The 17,922-nt window shown below is 36.8% G+C and overlaps 1 long non-coding RNA gene across 1 annotated transcript in view; it reads left to right on the forward strand.

Moving 5' to 3' along the window:
* The window catches only part of LOC311279658, a 58,847-nt gene extending 42,747 nt beyond the window's left edge, over positions 1-16,100 (forward strand). Inside the window, exon 6 of the long non-coding RNA XR_014625574.1 lies at positions 15,441-16,100. This is a non-coding gene — a long non-coding RNA (uncharacterized lncRNA). The remainder of the gene's footprint in view (positions 1-15,440) is intronic.
* The last annotated feature ends 1,822 nt before the right edge of the window (positions 16,101-17,922 follow it).

Below are 17,922 nucleotides of genomic sequence, written 5' to 3' on the forward strand. Positions count from 1 at the left end.
AATCCCTGCTGCCGTCTGTCATTAACGTTAATCAAACAACAAAACACAGCTTTAACAAAGATTAATCTGTACAGTGAACGCTATAGTGTTATTTAATATCATTAAAAAGTCTGATATTAATACAATTATAACCTGCTTTTTCTCAAGGCGAACCGGGAGCTTCTTCAGATCCTTCAACAGACGAAAGATCGTAGATTAATCTAAGAGACGTAGATGCTCTCCTGAGAACAACTTCCATGAGAATACTATAGCTATGTTTCCATCCACCTATTTTCATGCAGATTTGGGGATATTACATGAGAAAACACTGGATGCTCTTGAACACATGCGATGGAAACTGCTTTATTCGCAGATGTTTTATGCGATATTCCAATATTGCGTACAAGTTAAATTCACAACCTCAGATGAAAACAGCTAATGATAGACTAGTATGTTTTATCTTGATGTTTATTTGGTCGTGCCCCATTTTGCTGGCGTTCCTACATTTATTTATCAGTTATTATATACTTCCCATTTAATGTTGTAAAAATCAGTTTCATCTGTAAAGCAGCTCTACAGAAGACAGAAGCTTTGTTATTCAGCTCAAGTCAGTTTCGGATTGATTCAGTTCAGTCGTCGATGTCATTATCCAGCTCAGATCGGTTCAAATTGAACAGATTAACTAATAGTATTAGAGACCTACACAACTGCCTCTTATTTGCATCACTAATTCAATGATTTACAGTCGCTGAGTGCAAACATTACTGTATATGTGAACGTCCCTTCAGTCACCGAACTCATTCTGACAAGATTTACTGGTGTGTTTTGTGTATGTATTTAGTATATTTTATTTAAGGCAAGGCAACATTACTCATTTTCATTTAGTTTAACTTGTACTATAATAGCTAAAACTTAAATAAAAAAATAAAACTATATAGACATATTTAAAAAAAACAAAAAGCTAATAAATAATTACATAACAAAATTAACTAAAATTAAAACTAAATTATTAGTGACTATAATAGTATTTCAGTGATACTAAAATAACAGTCAAAATTCAGTAAACATATTTGCAGCAGTGATATTTTAGAATTATTTATATACTATTTTAATACTTATGAATATTTTGAATTAGCTTTTAAATTTATATTTTTAAAGGTTTTAGTAATTATGTGCTTTTGTCAATTTTATTAGTTTAAAAAAAAAATCTGTAGCTTTCATTTATTTTTATTTGAGTAATTTTAGTACTCCAACATTAGCTTATTTTATTTGTTAAAGTTTTAATCTTACATTTTATAAATTATTTTATTTAAGCTTTATTTCAATCACTGTAAACAATTTAAATAGTTTTAGTGTTAATTTTAGGTAATAATGATGACAACACTATTTTGAATACATAAATTAAGCGCCGTCCAGTGAGAGTAAAGCTTCTGTTTTGCATATGATGCAAATAATAATTCAATTTTTGTGTTTTGTCTCTATCCATCTGAATCTCCACCCTCGGATATTTCTGTTCCCGTTTCAGGAGTTTTTGCCTGGGTTCATATGGAGTTTGCGTTTTTCTCTCTTCGGCTCTGTATGGTTTCGCTCATCCAGACTCTTCACACTCAGTGTTGCAGACAGAAGGCGTCTCGCAGCGGGAGTCTCTCACACACACGTCGCTGTTGTTGTTGTTGTTGTTGTTGTTGTTATATACACCAGGGACGGAGCCAGCGATGACGATTACATGTTTCTCCTGCTAATGTTCTCTCTCAGCACACAGAGCCGATTCGAGTCAACATGAGTTGTAAGGGTTAAAAGGTTATTGGCTGATAGTCAGTATGGATGTGATAATAACGACAGCATGTTCTGTATATGCAGTTGTGGTCAGAATGATTGGCACCCCTGGTAAATATGATCAAAGATGGCTGTAAAACTAAATCTGCATTGTTTATCCTTTTGATCTTTCGTTAATATTTTTTTTGCAAAACTCCAACCTTTTATTGAAGTAAATGAATTAAAAGTGGGGGGGAAATCATATTATGAAATAGGCAAGGCAAGTGTATTTATATAGCACATTTCATACACTAATTAAAAGTGCTTTACAGAAAGGAATTAAAATAATCACAAAATAAGAAATTAAAAGAGATATATGATACAGTTATAAAATTAATTAAGATTAAAAAAAAAGTACAAAGATTATACATAGATCAATTTCTCATCTGGCAAAAAAATGCCTATCATATATGCCTATCGTATATCATATTTTTCACAACTCCCAGTTTTACTCTGAGATTTTTCCAAAATAAATGTTTTCTCCAAAACACGTGTGCCATAATTATTGGCACCCTTTTATTAATTATTGCCTTTTTGCAACCTCCTTTTCCCAAGATAACAGCTCTGTTTTCTCCTATAATGCCGGATGAGTTTGGAGAACACCTGACCAGAGATCAGAGATCATTCCTCCATACAGAATCTCTCCAGATCCTCCATTCCTCCATACAGAATCTCTCCAGATCCTCCATTCCTCCATACAGAATCTCTCCAGATCCTTCATTCCTCCATACAGAATCTCTCCAGATCCTCCATTCCTCCATACAGAATCTCTCCAGACCCTTCATTCATACAGAATCTCTCCAGATCCTCCATTCCTCCATACAGAATCTCTCCAGACCCTTCATTCCTCCATACAGAATCTCTCCAGATCCTCCATTCCTCCATACAGAATCTCTCCAGACCCTTCATTCATACAGAATCTCTCCAGATCCTCCATTCCTCCACACAGAATCTCTCCAGACCCTTCATTCCTCCATACAGAATCTCTCCAGACCCTTCATTCATACAGAATCTCTCCAGATCCTCCATTCCTCCATACAGAATCTCTCCAGATCCTTCATTCATACAGAATCTCTCCAGATCCTTCATTCATACAGAATCTCTCCAGATCCTCCATTCCTCCATACAGAATCTCTCCAGATCCTTCATTCCTCCATATAGAATCTCTCCAGACCCTTCATTCATACAGAATCTCTCCATATCCTCCATTCCTCCATACAGAATCTCTCCAGATCCTCCATTCCTCCATACAGAATCTCTCCAGATCCTTCATTCCTCCATACAGAATCTCTCCAGACCCTCCATTCCTCCATACAGAATCTCTCCAGATCCTCCATTCCTCCACACAGAATCTCTCCAGATCCTTCATTCCTCCATACAGAATCTCTCCAGATCCTCCATTCCTCCATACAGAATCTCTCCAGATCCTCCATTCCTCCACACAGAATCTCTCCAGATCCTCCATTCATACAGAATCTCTCCAGACCCTTCATTCCTCCACACAGAATCTCTCCAGATCCTTCATTCCTCCATACAGAATCTCTCCAGATCCTCCATTCCTCCATACAGAATCTCTCCAGATCCTCCATTCCTCCACACAGAATCTCTCCAGATCCTCCATTCATACAGAATCTCTCCATATCCTCCATTCCTCCATACAGAATCTCTCCAGATCCTCCATTCCTCCATACAGAATCTCTCCAGATCCTTCATTCCTCCACACAGAATCTCTCCAGATCCTTCATTCATACATACAGAATCTCTCCAGATCCTCCATTCCTCCACACAGAATCTCTCCAGATCCTCCATTCCTCCACACAGAATCTCTCCAGATCCTTCATTCCTCCACACAGAATCTCTCCAGATCCTTCATTCATACAGAATCTCTCCAGATCCTCCATTCCTCCATACAGAATCTCTCCAGATCCTCCATTCCTCCACACAGAATCTCTCCAGATCCTTCATTCATAGAGAATCTCTCCAGATCCTCCATTCCTCCACACAGAATCTCTCCAGATCCTTCATTCATACAGAATCTCTCCAGATCCTTCATTCCTCCATACAGAATCTCTCCAGATCCTTCATTCATACAGAATCTCTCCAGATCCTCCATTCCTCCATACAGAATCTCTCCAGATCCTCCATTCCTCCATACAGAATCTCTCCAGATCCTTCATTCCTCCATACAGAATCTCTCCAGACCCTTCATTCATACAGAATCTCTCCAGATCCTCCATTCCTCCATACAGAATCTCTCCAGATCCTTCATTCATACAGAATCTCTCCAGATCCTCCATTCCTCCATACAGAATCTCTCCAGATCCTTCATTCATACAGAATCTCTCCAGATCCTCCATTCCTCCATACAGAATCTCTCCAGATCCTCCATTCCTCCATACAGAATCTCTCCAGATCCTCCATCCCTCCATACAGAATCTCTCCAGATCCTTCATTCATACAGAATCTCTCCAGACCCTTCATTCATACAGAATCTCTCCAGATCCTCCATTCCTCCATACAGAATCTCTCCAGATCCTTCATTCATACAGAATCTCTCCAGATCCTCCATTCCTCCATACAGAATCTCTCCAGATCCTTCATTCATACAGAATCTCTCCAGATCCTTCATTCCTCCATACAGAATCTCTGCAGATCCTTCATTCCTCCATACAGAATCTCTCCAGACCCTTCATTCATACAGAATCTCTCCATATCCTCCATTCCTCCATACAGAATCTCTCCAGATCCTCCATTCCTCCATACAGAATCTCTCCAGATCCTTCATTCCTCCATACAGAATCTCTCCAGACCCTTCATTCATACAGAATCTCTCCAGATCCTCCATTCCTCCACACAGAATCTCTCCAGATCCTTCATTCATACAGAATCTCTCCAGATCCTCCATTCCTCCATACAGAATCTGTTTAGATGTTTTATCTGTTGATATTTGCTACAATCCATGATACCATGTATCTGAACAAGATGTCCAGGACCTCCAGCAAAAAAAATAGGCCCACAACATTAAAGATCCAGCAGTATATTTAACCGTAGACATGGGGTGCTTTTTATCCCTGTTTGCACCAAACACATCTGCTGGGTTTGCTGCCAAAAAGCCCTTTTTTTAGTTTCATCTGACCACAGAACCTCATCCCAGTTGAAGTCCCAGTTGTGTCTGACCACTGAATATGCTGGAGTTTGTTTTTGGAGGAGTGAGGAGGACACTCTTTTTGTTTTCTTGAAACCTTCCCAAACAACATGTGGGGATGTAGAGTTTTTTTTTTTTTTTTTTTTAAGGCTTTCTGACCCCAAGACTCAAGTAATCTCTGCAATTCTCCATCTGGGATCCTTAGAGAGTCTTTGGCCACTCAAACTTCCCTCCTTATCATGCATTAAGACAATATAGACACACGTCCTCTTCCTGGCAGATTCATAACATCTTTAGTTGATTGGAAGTTCCTAATTTTTGCCCTGATGGTCAAAATGGGGATTTTCAATGCTTTATCTATTTTCTTACAGCCACTTTCTATTTTGTGAAGCTCAATAATCTTTTGATGCACATCAGAACTATATTCTTTGGTTTTACTCATTGTGGTAAAACCAAAGTTTTTTTTTACTCAAACAAGAAGTCATAGCTAGACAATTTCATGTTTAGTCACCCTGGTGTGATAAAAATGTTAAATATTCATGAAAATATACTTCTGAAAATATAAAAAATTCTAGGGGTGCCAATAATTGTGGTCAACGTGTTTTGGAGAAAAACATTTATTTCATAATGTGATTCCCCCACTTTCAATTTTTTTACTGCACTGAAAGCTTGGAGTTTTGTGAATTTTTTGAATGAAAGATCAAAAGAATTCATATTTTTACAGCCATTTTTGATCATATTTACCAGGGGTGCCAATAAAACTGTACATCATTTTGTACACAATTTTTCCAGTAGCACTGTTAGTCTGTTAAGTGAACGTAAAGAGTTGAGAGAGAAACCGGATGCGTATCATTATATTGGATCTGTGCATTCGCTCTTAAAGTGACAGTAGCCTATAAATCCCTGCTGCCGTCTGTCATTAACGTTAATCAAACAACAAAACACAGCTTTAACGAAGATTAATCTGTATCTAATCTACAGTGTTATTTAATTTCATTAAAAAGTCTAATATTTAAAAAAAATCATTTAAAAAAAATGTAATAATAATTTTTAAAAAACATTTTCGGTTTCAGTTTTTGTTTCGGTATGCTCTATGTAAAAGTATATAAATATATATACAAATATACATGGTGGTCGTTTAAAAAATTCACATTAGTTGAAGGATGAAAGCAACCTGGAACACAGAACAAAGAAACCCGTAACTATTTATCATTTATCATCATCTTACAGTCTTTCAACTTGTCCTTCAGCTGCCAACCCATAATCAGAGGACAGAGTCTTTCTCACAATGGGCCGTTGATCTCTTTACCGGGGTAGAGTGATGTTTATGATGGTGTAAGCACTCCAGTTCACTCATTCACCCTCAAAGAACACGCTTCTGTTTTCCATTTCAAAGAGGCAGGGTTTTCCACAGCGAGGCTGATTAGAGAATTAGCCGAATTACCTTGATACGAGAGGCTTCATTACGGATTCAAGATGCACATCAAAGCCGTGCTGTTATTGTGCTTACCTCATCAAAACTGATGAATTAGGGATCTTTTTATCCTGCTTTACACCTCACATTTATCTTAAAGGGATAGGCCACCCTCAAAAATATTTATATTTGGTGCACTATTGCTTTAAAGAATAGCTTTATTTTTAGAATATGTAGAATTTACATTTTTGCGTGAATTATTGCTATACATTTTTGTCCAAGTATACTATTTATTATTATATACGAAAATATATATGAAACAAAATTACTTGCATTGTGAAATAAGATTTTGGTCATATCGCCCAACCCTATTATTATTGGGTTAGAGATATTGATTTTTAATTAGTTTTTGTGACAAGATATACAAGAAAACACCCAAGTCTGTTATCAAGAACTCTTGGGTGTTGGGCAGCAAGACTTTAACTAATAAACTCACTATTATTAAGAATGGACACTCTCTTATTAAACATATTTGTGTTTAATATTGCGTTTATTGAACTCTCTCTCTCTCTCTCTCTCTCTCTCTCTCTCTCTCTCTCTCTCTCTCTCTCTCTCACACACTCACACACACACACACACACACATACACACTCACACACACACACACACACACACATACACACACACACACACACACACACACACACACACACACACACACACACACACACACACTCGAACACACACCACATACACAAACACACTCTCTTTCTCAAACACACACACACTATGTCTCACACACAGATACACACATTCTCTTAAACACACACTCACACTCTCACTCACACACACACACACACACTCACACTCACACTCACACACATTCACACTCACATACACATTCACACACAGACACACTGTCACACACACACACACACACACACACACACACACACACACACACACACACACACACACACACACACACACACACACACAGTTGTGCGGTCGCTGTATTCACTTTCATGCTGTTGTGTGTTGTGGAGCCGCATCACTCGTGTCGTCACCATAGCAACAATCAGCAGAGGATGGACAAGCAGCCTTGAGGATTAGACACTTGAAAAACAGCCTTTCAAACTCGATGTGTTTTACACAGTGTGAGTCAAAGTGAATAACATGTTGTGTGTGTGTATATAGTCCATATACAAATACAAACTTGTATGTTAGATGCGATTAATCAGTTTGACAGCACTAATATACAGTATATATAATAGAATATCTGTTTGTTACCTCTGTTCATTTAAACATAATGCACCCAAAAAAGGGCAAAAACTGACTGAAATAAACAGTTTTGTTGTGATATCATCTGTTTCAGATCAGTTTCCCCCGACGGCATGTAAACAACAAACCAGACTGTGATTTAGTGGATTATCATGTTGGTCAGTGTTTTCCTGGGCCGTTCTTGTCCAGAATAGACTGCAAAAGGATATATCAGGAATATATAATAAGCACCATGATAATGTCAGTATGTTATTTATTAACTAAAATAAAGACATTCAGCAGCATTACTGAACATCTGAACCAGTCTCCAAAAGGGATGTTTGAGACCGAGATGAAATTAAATTTGTTGTAAAAGGGCACTGTCCGCTTCACGACGACTGAACGACTTACATCTTAATGAATGGAGAATGACGTCTCGACTGACTAAAGTACAAACTGATTAGTAGAAAATTGGCATCTTCACCGCCTCACATTCACATCACAGTTGCACAAGTAAACTTTGTAACGCAAGTTAATAAATGTGAAGAATTACTGATTAGTGCCACGTCTGTATTATAATTCCCTTTGGTTGTTAATTGACGTCTATGTAAAATGTTTAATCACAAGCCAAGATCAAGGCTGCCTTTGATTTTTTTGACCAATTTCTCCTTTATAATCATGTTATATTTCGTAAATGGAAAAGTCTTTGTCATTCAAAATATGGAAGTACTGTGCAAAAAAGATTTACAATAGATAGATGGATGGATGGATAGAATGATAGATGGATGGAATGATAGATGGAAGGATGGATAGATAGAATGATGGATGGTTAGAATGATAGATAGAATGATGGATGGATGGATGGATAGATAGAATGATGGATGGATAGAATGATAGATGGATGGATAGAATGATAGATTGAATGATGGATGGATGGATAGAATGATAGATGGTTAGAATGATAGATAGAACGATGGATGGATGGATGGATAGAATGATAGATAGATGGATGGATGGATGGATGGATAGATAGAATGATAGATAGAATGATGGATGGATGGATAGATAGATAGAATGATAGATAGAATGATGGATGGATAGAATGATAGATGGATGGATAGAATGATAGATTGAATGATGGATGGATGGATAGAATGATAGATGGTTAGAATGATAGATAGAACGATGGATGGATGGATGGATGGATAGAATGATAGATAGATGGATGGATGGATGGATGGATGGATGGATGGATAGAATGATAGATGGATGGATGGATGATAGAGAACGATGGATGGATGGATGGATGATAGAACGATAGATGTAAAGATGGATGGATGGATGATAGATAGAACAATGGATGGATGGATGCTAGAACGATGGATGGATGGATGGATGATAGAGCGATGGATGGATGGATAGAATGATAGAACGATGGATGGATGGATGATAGAACGATAGATGTAAAGATGGATGGATGGATGATAGATAGAACAATGGATGGATGGATGCTAGAACGATGGATGGATTGATGGATGATAGAGCGATGGATGGATGGATAGAATGATAGAACGATAGATGTATGACTGAGAAATAAACATGCATGTTAAAACTGTAACCCAAATGAATGAATTCAAACACATAAATCTCACATTCTGACCTAAATCTGGAGTCTCTCAGTGTGAAGGCCGACTCAGAACCTCTTGTGTTTGTGCCGTTGTGTTTTCCTACAGCAGGAACAGCATCACTGAAGCTTCTACACACACACACACACACACACACACACACGAGGTCAGCGGCGGCCAGATGCTCAGTTACCATGGCAACCGTTCCACAGCGAAAAGCATCGCTTTATATCCTCCTGGAACATCAGTGCAAACGTGTCTCACTCGACCAGACGCTCAACGTCCTTCAGATAGAGCTGTTGAGGAGAGCATTGAGATTTGGTGAATTATATATTAATGCTCATGTTTTATGTTTCAGATCCCAGAGATCTCAACATGGTGTGTGTCAAATAATCATTTAGAAGCCTTTAATTATGCTTTGAATCAGATGTTCGTATCATTGAAGATTTAGCCCTCATAAAGTGAGAATATAGATGATTATAATGAAAATATCATACTTTTGTTAAAATGGTGGTTGATTATGATTTGACTTTTTTAACTTTAGTTAGTGTGTAATGTTGCTGTTTGAGCATAAACAACATCTGCAAAGTTATGACGCTCAAAGTTCAAAGCAAAGGGAGATATTTGCTTTTAAAGAAATCGCTTTTTAAGGACTACAACAAACGGCTGGTAGAGACTACACCACATTCCTCCCGGGTTAGTGACATCACCAACCCTAAAATTTACATAAACCCCGCCCCCCGAACACGATTTATAGATTATCAAGACAGAATATGCTAATCAATGACTAGAAGATACTACACATAAACTACATAAATTCACCAACTATCCATTCAGAAACGTCCTGTTGCTTCTACATGTTGTCACTTCTTCTAGAGTCTCTCCATCTTTCTGACTCCGGTTTGAACATAAACATTGACATTTTCAGTGCATACAAACTGTTGTAGCTCCGCCCCCTGTGTCGGGATCAGCAGCTCATTTGCATTTAAAGGGACAGACACAAAACGGTGCGTTTTTGCTCACCCTCAAAAAGTGACAACTTTAACATGCTATATAAAAATATCTGTGGGGTGTTTTGAGCTAAAACTTCACACACACACTCTGGGGACGTCAGAGACTTATTTTACATCTTGTGAAATAAAGCACAGTTCATTATAACTATACAATAAAGATGGATGGATGGATAGTTAGACGGATGGAGGAAGATTTAACCATTATAAAGTGAGAATACAAATAATTATATTGAAAAATCATACTTTTGTTACTGGTATTAATTTTCGTGCCGTATTGTGAATAAAGTCTCTAAGTCTGCTGTGTATTGTGTATGACGACGACCTTTAGCTCTGACTGTTTGCACAATATTGCATAATCACTCAATTGTTGTTCATGAGTTTAGATAAGCAAATGTTGCAAAGTATCATCAAATCTCCTCTGTGTTTCAATGCCTCTGTTATATACTGTATTATATTATATATATATATATTATATATCACATGTATCTTCCATGTCCAGATCTCTCTCTCTCTCTCTCTCTCTGCTGACGAATTGCATCATCGTGTCTCTGTGTATGCAGTACTGTTACTCATCCGAGTGACGTGTGTGTGTGTGTGTATGTGTTGAGTCTGCTCATCTGAACAGATCGCCTAGGAAACACAACAGAGTGTGTTCAGAGATCAGCAGAACAATGATGTCATTCGCTCCGGGTGGGAATGTGCCAGTCTTTCCGCATTTAAAAGACTCGGAATTGGGTTTCCATCACATCACCAATGCTTGAGCGATGCAGGAAGGGGAATGGTGTGTGTGTGTGTGTGTGTGTGTGTGTGTGACACGCTTACAGGGAAATGAATGATGATGCACTGTCATGATTGCATCAGGAATGGTGGACGGGTTTTTAGTGCACCTACAAAATATGTAACGCAGTCTGCATTTAATGAATTGGATTTCTGTAAGTCACACACATGTATTTTTATAACCTACACTGTTGTAATTTAATGTAAAAGTGCCTCTGTCCTCTTGAACTTTATACACTTCCTTAAACACATGCTTTTTTTGTCCACACAGCTGCATGACAAAGCTGATACTGATGGCTGATATAATGCCCATATGTATTTTTATATTTATATTTTATAAATGTTGTATAGTTTTTATATAGAAAAAGCTAATAAAAAAGAATCCAAATTAAATATGTAAGTTCTGATTTTTTTATTATTATTATTTTTGAATTGTACAGTTATGCTGTTTTGTATTTTATCATTTTTATATTTAATATATTTAATTTTTAAATGTTAAATTATTTTTTTTAATGTATAAAAATATAGTCATTTTTTACAAATATTGTTCAGTTATTGTAATAATAAAATATTACATTAAATATAAAAAATAATACAATACAGTACACTGTACAATACTTATATTCGAAATCAAAAAATATATTCTTTATATTTTACAGTTGTTATACAGAAAAATCAAATAAATAATAATAAATCATAATTTTATATGTTTTATATTTAATATATTTAATTTTCAATATTAAAAAAAGAATGTAAAATTAAATATTGCATTAAAAAACAGAGACAACAAAAAAATCTACATTATATATATATATATATATATATATATGCAGGTGAAACTCGAAAAATTAGAATATTGTGCAAAAGTTCATGTATTTCAGTAATTCAAATTAAAAGGTGAAACTATATACATATGCATGATTATACTTTTCAGAGGGCCGACATTTCTGTATTTAAAATCCTTTTTTTTACTGATTTCATGTAATATTCTAATTTTCTGAGATTTAGAATTTGGGGTTTTCATAAGCTGTAAGCCATAATCATCACAATTCTAACTTCTGCACGATATTCAAATTTTTCGAGTTCCACCTGTATATAGGCCTATATATAGGCTATATATACATTTTATAGTTCTCTATAATTTATATTTATATATGATTTTCTTTGTTTTAAATGTACCGTTGTGGTACAAAAAATAGCTAATAAACATTACTTTCACTTCTCAGAAATAGTATGTACTCCTTTAGCATAGTGATCTTTGTCATGCTTTCCTCTCTGGCACTCAGAGATTTCCCAAGCAGAAGATATTTGCTGAAAACTAGTTTTGTGCGTGTCACATGTTTAGTGTCGCCGTTGGCTACAGTTGCCGGGGTGCAGTCGTCATGCAGGGGCATGTTTGACCGGGAACAAAAGGATCTGCCTGTCCAACCTGAAGAACAGCCAGGGCTCTTGTTTATGTGTGTGTGTGTGCGTGTGTGTTTGTGTGTGTGTGTGTGTGTGTGTGTGTGTGTGTGTGACGTATGAACACATGTCATGACTCACAGCTTTCACCTAATTGTTATGATGAAGTGATGAAGTGGTAGAGCAGGTTTATGGGAGGTTTAATGGAGGGTGTGTGTCGTTCTCAGCTTTCCAAGAAAAAAGGGCTGGATGATTTCTGTCATCTAGAGTGATGAAAAGACTTTATACACTTCTGTGTTAAAGGACTGTTTCATCACGGTTCTCACCACAAACAGCACAGCTCAACTTTTACAATTTACAAACAAGCCATCAAGACTTTTGAATTACAGCTGAGCCCAGACTTGAACGACAAGAGATATAATATATTAAATATAAGTGCAATGTATGAAGAAAATTGTGATGTTTTCCCATAGAGAAACTGCCAGACATAAGATTTCAGAAGTTAAAAAAGCGACTTTATATGAGCGTGGTAAACATCCACTCATTATATGGTAAACAGCAGATTGGAGATCGTTTAAAACCTGTTCTTTTGTGTTTCAGTGCAGAAGGAAGGTTTACAACAACACGAGACTGAGTTTGGCAGCTGTTCCTCTTCCATATACGTGATTCCTGCTAAATTCATTCAGATAGCACATGCTTTGTATATAAAAAAAAAAAGCCTAGCAATTGTTTTTTCCATCTCTATTGTTCCTGCAAGCAGGTTTCCATTATTCAGAGGGGCTTATAAACACACCTGAGCTTTGAAGTATGAGAAATAATGCATACTAATTATATCCCAAACACAGCAGATTCCGAATGCAGGGTATTGAACTGGTTGAAAACACTTGTTCATCTGCACACACACACACACACACACACACACACATCTCCTCCGGTGTCCTGCTGCTGTGAAGGTGACCGTCACTCAGGATCACACTCATACATATATCAGGAGGGTTCAGCTGAGTGGCTTGTTGTTTTCATGTGAAAGGTGAAGCCTGTCATTTATGAGTCACCAGCGACACCAGATGGAATCGCTATATTTCAAAAGTTGCTTCGCTGCTGTGATGTTTGTTTATGCAAATGTTGCATATTCAAGGCATTACTAATGTATTCTGAGTTGTGTTTAGCATGTTTCTATGGGGTTGTTAGGGTGTTATAAGTGGTTGCCAGGGCATTACTATTCTGAGTTGGTTTTAGCACGTTGCTATGGGGTTGCTAGGGTGTTATAAGTGGTTGCCAAGGCATTACTATTCTGAGTTGGTTTTAGCAGGTTGTTGTGGGGTTGCTAGTATGTCCTGAGTTGTGTGATCTGGGTTGTTGCTAGGGCATTACTATTCTGAGTTGTTTTTAGCAGGTTGTTGTGGGGTTGCTAGTATGTCCTGAGTTGTGTGATCTGGGTTGTTGCTAGGGCATTACTATTCTGAGTTGTTTTTAGCAGGTTGTTGTGGGGTTGCTAGTATGTCCTGAGTTGTGTGATCTGGGTTGTTGTTAGGGCATTACTATTCTGAGTTGTTTTTAGCAGGTTGTTGTGGGGTTGCTAGTATGTCCTGAGTTGTGTGATCTGGGTTGTTGCTAGGGCATTACTATTCTGAGTTGTTTTTAGCAGGTTGTTGTGGGGTTGCTAGTATGTCCTGAGTTGTGTGATCTGGGTTGTTGCTAGGGCATTACTATTCTGAGTTGTTTTTAGCAGGTTGTTGTGGGGTTGCTAGTATGTCCTGAGTTGTGTGATCTGGGTTGTTGTTAGGGCATTACTATTCTGAGTTGTTTTTAGCACATTGCAATGGGGTTGCTAGGGTGTCATAAGTGGTTTCCAAGGCATTACTATTCTGAGTTATTTTAGCACATTGTTATGGGGTTGCTAGGATGTCATAAGTGGTTTCCAAGGTTTTACTATTCTGAGTTGTTTTTAGCACGTTGCTATGGGGTTGCTAGTGTGTTCTAGGTTGTTGCTAGGGCATTACAATTCTGAGCCGGTTTTAGCACATTGCTATGGAGTTGCTAAGGTGTTATAAGGGGTTGCCAAGGCATTGCTATTACGAGATATTTTTAGCACGTTGCTATGGGGTACTATGGTCTTCTTGGTTGTTGCTAGGAGATTACTATTCCTGAGTTGTTTTTAGCACATTGCTATGGGGTTGCTAGGGTGTTCTAGGTGGTTGCTAAGGCATTTCTAATGTATTCCAAGTTGTCTTTAGCATGTTACTATGGGGTTGCTAGTGTGTTCTGGGTTGTTGCTAGGGCATTACTATTCTGAGTTGTTTTTAGCACATTGCTATAGGGTTGCTAGGGTCTTCTAGGTTGTTGCTAGGAGATTACTATTCCTGAGTAGTTTTTAGCATGTTGCTATGGGGTTGCTAGGGTGTTCTAGGTTGTTGTCAGGGCATTTTTAATCTGAGTTGTTTTCAGCATGTTCTTATGGTGTTGCTAGGGGGTTCTGGGTTGTTGCCAGGTCATTTCTAACATATTCCAAGTTGTTTTTAGCACATTGCTATGTAGTTGCTATAGGGTGTTCTTGGTGGGTTGTAGGCCATTACTATTCTGAATTGTTTTTAGCACGTTGCTATGGGGTTGCTAGAGTGTTCTAGGTGGCTGCCAGGGCATTACTAACATACTCAGAGTGATTTTTAACATGTTTCTATGGGGTCCTTTTAATGTTTGTAAATTGTTTTATATTAAGCTTTATTTTATTTCTATTTCAGTTTTAGTTTTAATAATTTTGATACTTCAACTTGCAACTTAGTTTAAGTTAAGCTTTAATTAAATTAGAAAAACAATATTTTACAGTTTACAGTTAACAATAATAATTTCAGCCGAGTAATAAGAGAGAACAAAATATTCTACAATTTCCAAAAATAAACATAGCATATTCACCATATTCTGCAGTGCATTTGTGTTGTTTTCTAAAATAGACCATTTAAAGCTTTTCTTTTCTTTCCTTTGCTGGCGATTCCAATATTCCTTCATCCGAGATGTGTCTCCTGAAACACGCACACCTGTCAGATGGGAAGAGATTTCATCAAAGAGAGAGACATGTGTGCCACAGCATACCGAACAATGCTTCTTATTATCTGTGATTGACAGGACTCGCAGCCAACGGCCGAGAAGCCCAGAGTTTTCCGAAGCCTTTGAACGAGCGTTCCCACAATGCTGCAACATTCCTCTCGCATTTAAAGCCTCTTTTAGCTCAAGAACTCGAGGCTTGACAGGACACAAACTCTCTGACGGGTGCATGAGCAAAACCCTCGGAAAGTTCCCGAATGTTCCCAGATTTGTGAAGCTCTCACATGTGTTTACAGAAGGGCCTGGGTTAGTATGATGAAGCGTGCAGCGTTGATCAAACAATGGCTGATTGCAATATGTGACTCACAACAAAAACATGCCGATTTCAGAAGCGAAGGAACCGACTTGTGCAAAGCAATGCATGTGATATAAATCCCAAACTCAAAGTTGTTTCAAGTTTGATTAATGTGAAGCAAACATCTAAAATTTGGGGTTTCTTGTGAATGTAACAAAGAGCAGACAACATAAGACAGCATTTTACTTCTGTTATATAATGCATTTCTCAATTAATTCTTTTCAGTTTGTCCTTTCACTTTAGTTTTTTTGGTAGTTTTTGCTCTTTGCGACTAGTTTTAGTTCCTTTATTCAGTGTTTGATAGTTTCAGTATTATAGTTTTACTATTTCTGTGCTCAGTCTCAGAGTTTTTGAAAGAAGTCTTTTCTGCTCACCAATGCTGCATTTATTTGATTAAAATACACACACAAAATTTTGAAATATTATTTCAATTTAAAATATCTGTTTTCTATGTGAATATACAGTAAAGTGTAATTTATTCCTGTGATCAAAGCTGAATTTTCAGCATCATTACTCCAGTCTTCAGTGTCACATGATCCTTCAGAAATATGATGATTTGATGATCAAGAAACATTTATGATTATTATCAATGTTGAAAACAGTTGTGCTGCTTCATATTTGTGTGGAAACTGTGATGCATTTTATTTTTCAGGGTTCTTTGATTAATAGAAAGTTCAAACAGCATTTTTTTTTATAGAAATCTTTCTATTTATTTAAAATAGAAAAAAAATCTATAATTCAGCAATTAAATTGATCAAAAGTGACATTTATAATGTCACTTTTGATCAATTTAATTGCTGAATTATATATATTTTTTAATATATTTTTTTTAAATAACTAGTGTATGGTTGGTTAACTATACACACAATAATTTATGGAACATATTTGAAAAAAAGATTTAAAAAAATGGAACATATTTAAAAAATATATTAAAAAAATCTATAATTCAGCAATTAAATTGATCAAAAGTGACATTTTTTAATTGCTGAATTATAGATTTTTTTTTACTATATTTTTTAAATAACTAGTGTATGGTTGGTTAACTATACACACAATAATTAATTGAACATATTTAATCAACATTCCACAAGTGTTCATTTCACATTAACAGTCAGAGTAGTTCAACGAGGCCTGTCAGTTGTGGTGAAGCATATCAGATATACATTTCTAGACGTTTTGGCACATACGGCCCCGTTTAAAACCATGTTTCTCAAACTCAACAGCTGCTTCCAATCCAGTGGCATTTCTTCCCCGAGCCTCGTTTCCAAACGCTGAACGGGGCGGGCGGGTTCACACAGGCCTCTCTATTCAAAGCCGTCCTGCTCTCTGTCAAACACTTCAAACGCTCAGAGATTTCTGCTGTTTTTTAGCAGCTTTGTGGGAGGATAATTGGGGGCAGGCCTTTGCAAAGCTGGCGGATGTGTGGAGAGTAAAACACACGAGAGCTTCTCCTCTCAGTCATTCGGCAGCCAAACTGGGCCTCGGTAACAAACATCACACTGACACGTGATATCTGGACCCTGCCTGTTGAATTTTGTGTGTTTTGGTGGGATCAACAACAGCATCACAGCCTCAAACACACACACACACACACACACACACAAGTCCTGCCCTCTCTGAGCTTCTCAAAACACATTCTCATCGGTTTGGCCGGAGCTCAGAGAATCTCACATGTGGAGATGTGATGGAAAAGTAAGGAAAAGGAGTCTGAAGGCGTTTTATACTTTACATAGCAAATTCTTTTACAAATACATAAATTAATATACACTGTAAATGATCCATAAGTCATGACAACATATGATTTTACATTACTTCAATTCATTAAAATAAGTTAAGCCATTTTAAACTACTTTTTTTAATGTTTCGACTGATTTTGAAAATGAATGAAAACTAAAACTAAATGAAAACTGTGCAACCCAATGTCACAAAAAAGACTTGTAAATATGTATTATAGTTCATTTTTCAACTTTAAAGTGTTATTTTCTTTCGTTCATGATTTTTTCTGTTTGTTTTTTTTCTAAATAAAAATCAGTAAAAAAAATTTTGTCTATTTAAATTCTATTTACAAACTCACCAAACACAATAATGGTCAATAA

Source organism: Rutilus rutilus (genome assembly GCF_951802725.1).
Source record: "Rutilus rutilus genome assembly, chromosome: 20".
NCBI lineage: Eukaryota > Metazoa > Chordata > Actinopteri > Cypriniformes > Leuciscidae > Rutilus > Rutilus rutilus.